This window comes from Coffea eugenioides, chromosome 9 (assembly GCF_003713205.1).
Source record: "Coffea eugenioides isolate CCC68of chromosome 9, Ceug_1.0, whole genome shotgun sequence".
NCBI classification, from domain to species: domain Eukaryota; kingdom Viridiplantae; phylum Streptophyta; class Magnoliopsida; order Gentianales; family Rubiaceae; genus Coffea; species Coffea eugenioides.
Genome location: NC_040043.1, coordinates 8,657,393 through 8,668,435, shown reverse-complemented (window position 1 = coordinate 8,668,435; position 11,043 = coordinate 8,657,393). Strand labels below are relative to the sequence as shown.

The 11,043-nt window shown below is 34.0% G+C and overlaps 2 non-coding genes and 1 pseudogene across 2 annotated transcripts; all 3 read left to right on the top strand.

The window, feature by feature from the left end:
- Positions 1–1,538: 1,538 nt before the first annotated feature.
- LOC113782138 lies at positions 1,539–4,910 on the top strand (annotated as a pseudogene).
- A 2,773-nt stretch (positions 4,911–7,683) lies between these two features.
- Positions 7,684–7,816, top strand: LOC113748501. Its single transcript, XR_003464358.1, has one exon. It is a non-coding gene; the product is annotated as a small nucleolar RNA snoR74 (small nucleolar RNA).
- Positions 7,817–10,262: 2,446 nt separating this feature from the next.
- On the top strand, positions 10,263–10,391 carry LOC113748509. The gene has a single exon (XR_003464365.1). It is a non-coding gene; the product is annotated as a small nucleolar RNA snoR135 (small nucleolar RNA).
- The last annotated feature ends 652 nt before the right edge of the window (positions 10,392–11,043 follow it).

Here is an 11,043-nt window from a genome sequence, read left to right as displayed (position 1 = left end):
TGAACTTGAAGAGGACACGGCTGCTGTGGAAATTAAGTTCAAATTAAGACAATTCGTGGTTTCTGACCTGCAGCAATGAGTGATATTTTTAGGAACCTCTCTTGGGGTTTTTGATAATTATTCAGTATCCTTAAACTTCTAAAACTATCACTTACCTCCCTTATCATTCAAACTGAACGTCACAAGTCACCAATTGATATTTTTACCCACAATACTATAGGTTTATTCTGGAAAAATACTTTCCAACCAAAAGAATTGGCAGGATTTTCTTCTTTTGCTTTTTTTTTCTTTTGAATTTTGCCCTGTTTTAATAAAAATGTCGCATATATTAGTCCCAATTCAGGAGATTATATTTTTTAGCGTAATTCTTTTATGCCAGTTTACCTACCACATTCCCCGCATTAATTTCATTGCCTTCATATTATTGGAAGAGTTTGTATTTTCACTAGCGAAGTTGAGCTTGTTTAGGGTTTTTTTTCCTCCGCTCTCAATTTTTTTTTCTTAGTTTTGGCTCTCAAAAATTTCTGGTTGTGGCCTTGCAATTAGAACCACTTTTTTTTTTTTTTACTAATATTGAAAGATTTGGTGAATCGGATGACTTCCCACTTGAATTTCAAGTGACCAATCTTGTTCTCTCTATTTCTTTACTTTATATTTTAGAATCTGTTCACCAATGTTTCAATTCTTTTCACCTCCACTCTCTCCATATGCATTTCCAGCAACATAAGTATCCGTTCGGATTTCAACAATAATGTGCTTAATAGTTGTTATTGTTATATTTAGTTGCATTACAATAACAAACACTACACAAATTTTTCTTGGATTTTAAATCTTTTATTAATACTAATATGGATTTTGGCTAATGAACGAACAAGACAACTGAAAGGGCAATTTTGAAATAAAAATATGCTCAATTTACTTAAATGGATCATTTAATCTTACTTTGCTCCTAGTTAAGGGTGGTAGATGAATCGAGTTGCTCGCAAGGAATTTAGTCAAAGCTCTACTCGAACTCGAGTTTGACTGACACTCGAGTCAATTATTGAATCGAATTCAAGCATCTAGGTAATTGTTAAATTACCTAAAAACCTATATTTTTAGAAAAAATTGTCTTACCACTCGAGCTCGAATTTGATCTTAATTTGCTTCTTGAGCACCTTTATCTTTCACATCAGCCGAACTTGAGTTTCAAAGTTGATGAGCTCAAACCTAAGTTCTAGTTCAAGTAATGTCTTCATGCTCATCGAGTTCGAGTTTGAATACATCCTGTATTTGAGTTCGACTTTGTTCATTGCCATCCCTATCTTAGTCATTGAACATGTTACAAAAGAGTTTATTTAGGGGAGGTCAATGAGATTTTCAAAAGTTTAGAAGTTCTAAGTGATATTCACAAAAACCTTACGGAAGGTTTTCAAAATTATCCGAAGAATCAATTCAAAGCCATTAATGCGTGTGGCACAGATTAACCTTATCAAACATGACCATGTGCATAAAACCCCCACTGGAGTTCATTGCCATACTAACTTATTTCAGATCTGATGGAGACTTGGCTACTCTTAGCCTTGGCATGGGTTGTTGCATTGGCTTTTTCTCTCAAAAGTATCCACTCACAAACGCCTAAAGCTAAATCATCCACCAGGACCAAAACCATGGCCTATTATTGGCAACTTGAAACTCCTAGGTTCAATCCCACATCAATCCTTGCACTTGCTGTCCCAGAAATATGGAGAAATCATGCAACTAAAATTTGGTTCCAGCCCTGTTGTAGTAGCTTCATCCCCTGAAATGGCAAAAGAATTCTTGCAAACACATGACAACATCTTCGCCTCTCGGCCTACAACTGCTGCTGGCAAATACACTAGCTATAACTGCTCCGACTTGACATGGGCACCTTATGGTCCATTCTGGCGACAAGCTCGTAAACTTTATCTAACCCAAATATTTAATCCAAAGCGACTTGACTCCTTCGAGAGCATACGCATTGAAGAAAGGCGTGCTTTCATTTCTAGCTTGTATGCTCTCTCAGGAAAGCCAATAGTTATGAGAGATCATCTAACACGTCTTACCCTCTCCACTGCAAGCCAGATGGTTTTAAGTAACAAGTACTTTGCCCAATCTGAAGGGGAGGGATCTCTACCTACCTTTGAAGAATTCCAAGAGATGATAGATACTTGGTATTTGCTGAGTGGTGTGTTCAATATTGGGGATTGGATACCATGGCTAGACAGATTTGACCTCCAAGGTTATGTAAAGCAAATGAAAGAACTTCACCAGAAATTTGATAGATTCCATAACCATGTGCTTGATGATCACCAGGCCAAGAGGAAAACGGAGAAGGATTTTATCCCTAAGGACATGGTTGACATTCTATTGCAATACGCTGAAGATCCAGATCTCCAGGTTAAACTCACCAGAGATCAGATAAAAGGGCTAATTCAGGTGCTATTTCTTCTCATTGTTTAATCAAATTCCTAGGTCTCTGACTCTTTACCTCTTTAAGTTACTGAATCTGAAAGCCAGCAGTCTTGCTTAGTATAATGTGCCATTAAAGATAACAGCCTCCTTTATTCTAATTAAGAGTTTTTTATTTCCTTTCTAGATTAATAGTATTACAATTTGTAGTAAAGTATCAACAATATTTGATCATAGAGGCACTAACTTTACCAATATGTCATGTTCAGGACTAACTTTAACAATGTGTTGTTGACATAACTAGGGATGCCAACGGGACGGGCACCCGCCCGCGGGGTTTCATTGGGGCGGGGGCGGGGCGGGGGGAATTTTTCCCCCCCGTTTAGAAATGGGGCGGGGGAGTCCCGCCCTGCCACCCGTTTGAAGTATATATATATATATATGTACATAATTATATATATAATGATATTATCAATTATACTACTAATTATACATGTCTATTAATAAAAATTATTAATTATTTATACTAAATTTATTAATACATTTATGTTAAATTCCTAACTACACTTAATACAATAACACTTTTTTCTAAAAAAAAACACAATAATAATTTAGTGATTGTATTTATATCAAAAGTGAAAACTTGATTATTTTAGTTATATTTGTTTTATTATATTAGATTGTATTTAAATAACCTTTGTTTATTTATTTTTATGAGTTTCAATTGTGAAGTTACAATGAATAATAATTTGGTGATGTGTTGATATTTTAGTACTTGATTATTTGCTCAAATTTAATTATAATGAAATTATATAATAAAATTTTTTTAATCCCGCGGGAGAAGCGGGGCGGGGGCGGGGGCGGGGGGAATTAAAATGCAATGGGGCAGGTGTGGGGCGGGGGACACCTCCCCCACCCCCGCCCCATTGCCACCCCTAGACATAACGTGCTATTAAAGATAACTGTCTTCACCCTCCAAAAAAAAATGATAATTGTCTTCTTTCATCCTTCTGATTAAGAGGGCTTTGTTGAATTTTCCAAGATTCCAATAGGAGATTTTTGAATACAACTATGATATAAATGCGTACCATTTATAAAACTAATCTCTGAAAAAAAAAACCATTAACTAGATTCATATTGATTCATTGCTATTTGAATCCTTTAAATCTTAGGCTGGCCTTTCAAATCAACATTTATTCGTTTATTCTTAAAGAGAGTTCTTCAATTTCTCTCTGGTATCTAGGATATAAGAACAATTTTGCAATACCAAAGTATACGACATAAAAATGCATGTGATCCGGGGATTATAACTATAATATAAATAACTTTTCCATTATTTTTTGGTATTTCTATTTTAATCCATCATAAAAATAGAAATTATCCATAAGTCTCTATACATTAAAAGTCAATAATGTATAAAAGCCAATATCTTATGAAATACATTAAAATCCAAATTATAATTGATTACTTAATTGGATTTAATCTGATTTTACAATTTGCAATACATAATTATTCATATATAAGTCTAGCATTGGATCTAGGATCCAACAGTTTTTTTCCTTCCAATCTGTTGTAAAGCATGACACTTCACCAATATTTAATCATGGCAGGACTAACATCTAACTTTACCATTATTTGATCATGGCCAGGACTTGCTGGTTGGTGGTACCGATACCTCAGCCCTTACAGTAGAATGGGCATTGAATGAACTTCTCAAACATCCACGTCTCATTCGAAAGGCAACCGAAGAGCTTGACAGAGTGATAGGGAGAGATAAGTGGGTGGAAGAGGCTGATTTCTCAAAACTGCCTTTTCTAGAAGCGATCATAAAGGAAACTCTCAGGTTACATCCACTGGCAACGCTACTTTCGCCCCGTTATGCCCTCGAGGATTGCACTGTAGCTGGTTATAACATTGCTAAAGGAACAACGGTGTTTATAAACACATGGAGTATAGGGAGGAACTCAAAGTATTGGGATTCTCCAGGAGAATTCATTCCAGAGAGGTTTTTGGAGAAGGATATTGACATGAAGGGACAAAACTTTGTGCTACTGCCCTTTGGCTCAGGTCGGAGGATGTGCCCAGGCTATAACCTTGGAATCAAACTTATTCGATCAATGTTGGCCAACTTGTTGCATGGATTCAACTGGAAATTGCCTCATGGCATGAAACCAGAGGAAATTTGCATGGAAGAACACTACGGACTCACAACTCATCCAAGGATTCCACTTGCTATGATCCCAGAACCACGTTTGCCGGTCAATCTCTATTAGCGAGCATGATTTAAGGCAAAATTGAAATATGTTCCAACTGTATCAATCAAAGGTTAAACTCAATTGTATCATGCCCTTTTGATCACTTAGCTCAATTTAGGTGAGAGCTTGGGAGTTGGGACAGAGTATATTTGACCTAAGGAAACTTTAAAGAGACAATATTGCTCTTGGTGATTTCTATTGTGAAATAAAACAAAAGTCACAATCATGTTGGTTTTTCTTTTCTTTCTTGAAATTTCTTTTGGTGAATTCTATATTGTGAAATAAAAGAAAATTCACAATAACTTTTTTTTGCTAAATAACAAAAGTCCAAATATCGCGATTGTGACCTGTGGAAGAATTGACATGGAAATATTGAAGACTGCAGAGAGAGGAGGGAGGGGGGGTGGAATTGGCTCCCTCGTTAGCAAAGAAGATAGGTGCGCAACGGAATTATATATAACATCTCAAAAATTTAAATTTGACGAACAAACAAGGAGGCACTCAATTAGAGCCACAAGTCTGTTCAAAAGGTAACATTACCCAAAGCAGAGTTGGCACAACTTACTGGAACAGAGAAGGAGCAAAATTAAACTTTGTGCAACGACCAACTTTATGATTGGTTCGCACAAGGCCTATAAAAAAGCCAAAACAAATCTGACTTCTTGACTTCATGCTACCAACACATGTTACAGTAAGGCAATGCTAACTATGAACCCAATTCCTATGCAACTCAAGAATCTAACCAAACACAGATTGAACATAGACGCCCAATTTAAGTAAAAACTACAGGTGTCCACCTTAATTAAGTAGCTTATAAGTTTCCTCTACAAAGTTCAAGCTCAAACTTTGCATTAACCGAGTTCGAACTCAAGTTTGAACAGTTCGAGCTACCTGACGAGTTTAATCAAATTCAATCCAATTTCATACACACATGCATATTAATTTTTTTTATATTAGTAAAAAATGTCTATTTTATCCCTTAATTTAAAATTATATAAAATATAAATTTATATTTCTTAAACTTGATTAAACTCAATTAGGATTGATGAGTACGAGTTTGAGTTCAAGTTCGAATAATGCAAAACAAAGTCGAGCTCGAGTTTTCAAGAGTTCAACGTGTCCGACCTCAAACTTGAATCCAAGTTTTTAACTTAATGCACTACTCGAGTTCATTGGACTTGATTGCACCCGCAAGTAAAATAGCTTTTAATAAATAAAACCCTAATTGGCTTAGTATAGTAGTGCTAAAATTATCTTTAGTAAACTAAACTCAAAAACTAATCGAACACTTTGTTGCAGTGTAGAAAATGTCCCACTCTAAATTATAATTATTACCAATCTTCATCTTCGAGCATAGGAAGGGATTAGACTTATATATGTGTATATGATATGACTACTTATTTTGCTTGATCGAAGAATTCATCCATATTCACCCACACATGCCATTAGAGCCATCACAGTCTTGACATGATAATCATCTGGATTCAAGTAATTCTCAAAAAACCAAGAAATATATTTTTCCATTTGACAGTATTTCCAATAAAATTTTCAATTGCACAATTTCCAACAAATTTAGCCACCCCAGAATTGAATCCATAATTTCTTTGTCATCAAAATTAACACTTTTAGTGAGAAATTATTCATTCTCAATTACACCAAATAGTGAATAGGAATCAAAATTTCTAGCCTCTCCTAAAAAGGTTCCTACTTTGTATCAGTTAATGGTTGAACTCATTCTCCCCTCTCTATTCATATCTTGACGTTCTAATCACCAGGATCATATTCCGAAAACGAACGGAGTTGGAATTGGTTTAGGGCCAAATATAATTAAATGGGACAAATTATCCATTTGGCCCTTGAACTTTTAGTTTAGGTAAAATTAAGCCATCTAACTATTTGTAGTCAACTTTTAGCCCTCGAACTTGTAAAATTGGAACCCGTGGCCCTTTTGGCTAGTTATCCGGTTTTGCAACCGGAAAGCCAAATCACACGAATGGCAATATGCTTTAAAGAAGGGCATTTTTGTTCGTATTTTCCAAGCAAAAAGTGAACAACTCCATCTTCTTCCCTTTCCCTAACCCAACCAAACAAGTCGAACCACACCCCTTTTCCTTACCCCTCTTCATCTTCCCTTGAGGATCTTTGTCGAGGGAGAAGAGCAAGAGACAATTAGCACTGTCGGGTTCAACAATAGCTGGGTATCATCGACATTGAAGCAACAATGGAGTGGCAATTAGGCCGCAAAATGAATACTTTGATCCGGTTCTCGCTTATGGTATGTAACTTTAATTTGTTGGAACCTTTAAATGTGAAATAACTAGCATATTCAGTAGTTGGATGGGTAGCAATATTTTGGTGGCGGGGTTATTGAAAGTGATGTGGTAGTGGTCCTAGATGTGGGGGTACGGTGGTAGAGACCTAATTTTGTTGTTTGGTTGTTCAAAAAGTGCAGGGGTTTACGAATAATCTTTAAACATTTGGAACTTGTTTATTGTTTAACTTGGATTTGGATATTAGATTAGGGTTACTTTTTTAAAAAGCATGTGTAGCAGAAATTCAAAATTAATTAATTATTGTTTAATTTTTTAATAGCATATTTGGTTTTGACTTTTCATGTCAAAATCCTCTAATTACAACAACTTTTTGGTATTTTGGGGGTGCTTTTTCAGGTGAAGTACTAAAGGGAGCCCGATAACCCTACCAAGTGTAATTGCTCTTTTCCTCCTTTTTTTTTTTTTTTTTTGGTTTTAGACTAGATTTTGATTTTGTTTTTTTCATTCTTGGATTTGTTTCAAAAATTTTATCATCGAATTTTTAGGCTTGTGCGCTAATTTTGTTAAAATTTTTTAAAATGCATCCTGCAAAGCTAGGGGATCTGATCTCCGTGTTCATTTCAAGGTATCGATTGCTTTGATCTACTTTTTTGATGGCCATTTAGTTCTTTTCCTGCTCTATATGTATGTTTTTTTCGCTATTTAAAGTTTTTGATTGGACATGTCGGCAGTATAACCTGATGAAAAAAGCAGGGGGCTGTTGCCGTTTAATGTGAACGCGTCTCTCGTAAACTTCAGGAGGAAAAAACTTGGCATTGTTATTGGGTGAACCTCTTGGGCTTCATGATCCAGGGTTCAGTAAACGATGATACATTTTGATTATATAGTCGTCTTCCTTTAATTATTAGAACAAACCAAGGATAACTTGGTGTTTTCTAATGGGATTTTGTGGGCTTCAGGCTAGCTTGTCTGTCATGGATGTTTTAGTATTAATTTCTTAAATTGATAAACTGTTGCAACCTTATTTACAGCCCTCAATTTTGAAGTAAAGAACAGCTGGCAGAATGGGAGCTTTCTGTCCCTTGGTATGAGGGGAAGATAATTGTTTAGTAAACGACAAGTCTTCATACCTTTCAACCTAACATAACTTTCATGATTCACTTCGATGTGGGTTGGGGATGTGGGTTGGGGTTTTTAGTGTCCGCATCTCGGCTAATTACTCAGATTATGGTCGAGAAAAAAAAAGTTCGAACATATACCGATTTGACAAGGTCGTGGTACAAATCTATGGGTATCGGGCCGTGTCAGCCCGGCACCCAAATTTCATCCAAATTTTTTTTTTACTTCTGACACCGCTGTCGGGCTATGTCAGCCCGACAGCAAGAAATTTTTAATTTTAAAAAAAGCTATCGGCTACCGGGCTGACAATGCCCGGTAGCCGACAAGGTCTGATGGCTGCCGGGCTCAGTCAAATTGTTTTAAAAAAAAATGCAAAGTGGTCGGCAGGCTTGTGGACCAAAAAAAAAAAAATTGGCTGGCAGCTCCCGTGAAGCAAAAAAACTGAACCAAAAAAAAAGTTAGTACGTAGCAGTTCCAGTGCATGTTTTACAATTTCAAATATTTGAATATGGGGATTTAGCGCTATTTTCATCTTTTATTATTATAATGCTTATCGCTATTGGGTGTATTCACAATTTGACAATGTCATGTTATGCATTTTTTCTTCTTTTCATTTTTTTGCCTATTTTGTTTTTATATTGCACAACAAATTTATATTTATAAAATTATGTAATCTATTAAAAATTATATAACAATTTTAACAAATAATTTCTCAACAATTTGATACCTGCATCTTATTGTAAAATGAATGAGATTTTTTTGTTTAAAACAGCCTTTGTTTAGTTTAACATCGTATAGAAGTAATTATTGATTTAACAAATCTATTTTCATCTAGTTCTATTGTTCGAATTTTGAAATATAATTTAATTAACTCCAAAAATAGTCGGATTTAGTACGTTAGGCGGCGTAAATTTTGGATAAAAAATAAGGGCGAAATTGTTGTATTGGAAAATGGATGAAATTTTCAACATTATTTAGTGAATTTTGTATATGTCAAAACAAATATTGTGGTACATTTTATTTTTTAATTGAATTTCATATTTGAAATAATTGAGGCGTAAATATAAAAGAAAATTTAGTGCAAAAAAGAAAATTTTAATTTGAGTATATAGTAACTTTAGTTGTAAATAGTATTCGGATATGAGTTTCAATCGGTTATGATCAGGTATTATAATTATAATAATAAATAAAGGTGATTACTAATATAAAGTACTTATATGAATTTTTAAAAAATTTCTTGCCATTTCATCTTGTCTTTCCTTCATATTAAATTAAATATTTCAATAATACAATTTAATGTGTTTATATTTATGTTCATCTTAAATTGATAATTTTATTGAATAATTTAAATATTTATAAAATCTTTATTTCAATTGAAACTTAATAGACAACTAGTTAAAATGCCAAAAAAAGAAAAAAAATATTATTCATTCGACTCAATGTCATATAGTTACTTATATTATAATAGAATATTTAATTAACTATTTTAATTTATCAAATATAAGTATTGGACATTAGATGATCAATAAATTTTTAAGAGAACTTTTATTGTGATTTTAAAATATATAATATTTTGATCCATGCATAATTCGCTTTCTCTGGTACCCGAATATACTTCTTCGTCCGTCTCCACATAGTAGAGTTGGCCTTCTTGCATTGCTTCTGCTTCTTATGCGCAAAAAAGTGAACTTTCCACCGTAGACGTAACCTATTGTTCGATTCAGATAGTGGAGCGTTAGCAAATTTTAATTTTTTAAAAAAATTTGTTGTGCAATATAAAAACAAAATAGGCAAAAAAAGAAAAAAAAATGCATAACTAATTATATACAACTAATTGATGGACCGCTTTGCATAAGTCGATTATTTCAATGCATCCCCAATATAGATGTCAAAATAGACATCTTGTTAATAAGTTGCCTTTGTTCAACCGCTTTGCATTTTTTTTTAAAAACAATTTGACAGCTTTTTAAAAAAAACACCGCTCTCCCTGGCAGCCATCAGACCTTGTCGACAACTTTTTTAAAAAAAAATTTTCTCGCTGCCGGGCTGTGTTGTCAGAAGTCAAAAAAAAATTAGATGAAGTTTGGGTGCCGGGCCCGGTACCCATAGATTTGTACTACAACCTTGTCAGATCGGTACATGTCCGAATTTTTTTTCCCTCGACCATAATCTGAGTAATTCGGCCCGCATCTCATGGTTATAGAAAGCAGGGATTGTGTGTATCGACGTTGTGCTAATTTGTCATTGCTGCAATATTCTTTTTTGTGGGAAGATGGGCAGTTGTATTTCATTATCTTGTTGAAAACCTTCAACAATCATCTTCCCGGCATTTTTATATATCCATCTTGCTAACCAGTCTGACATATGAGCTTTTCCAAACCAGATATTTTAGTAAAAGTTCAAAGCCCAATGTTGATATGCGTCCGTGGACAAAACTTTTGCTATTCTAAACCAACAATGATAAAATGTCAGAACAAGTATGCAGATTGTAAGGTTGTTTCAATTACTTTTTTTTATTATAACGATAATATTTGTATAACCTATTCTAATTTAGTCTAAAATTATTTTAATTGTAAGGTTGTTTCAATTACACTAGGTGGTGTCGTAGATTAATAATGCTATTTCAATTGTAAGGTTATTTCAAAAGTGCTTTTACGTTTCCAGTTGCCTCGTATACACGATCGATAAGAGTAACTATTTAATATAGTCTTGTATACACAGCCTATGAGAGTAGAATAATGATATATATATACATATATATTTATATATTTATTTATTTATATATCACCAATATACTCATTAGCAATTTATCATCACCTACGTGGAGTGATGACGTGTGACAAGGTTTCCTTTTCCATCTTAAAGGAGCAATGGCATGGCAGTAATTACTTGTAATATATATCAAATTAATAAAAAAGTCTGTCAAAATATATTTTAGATGTTATATTTTTTGAAAATATAAGATTAATTAGAAAAAGTAAATA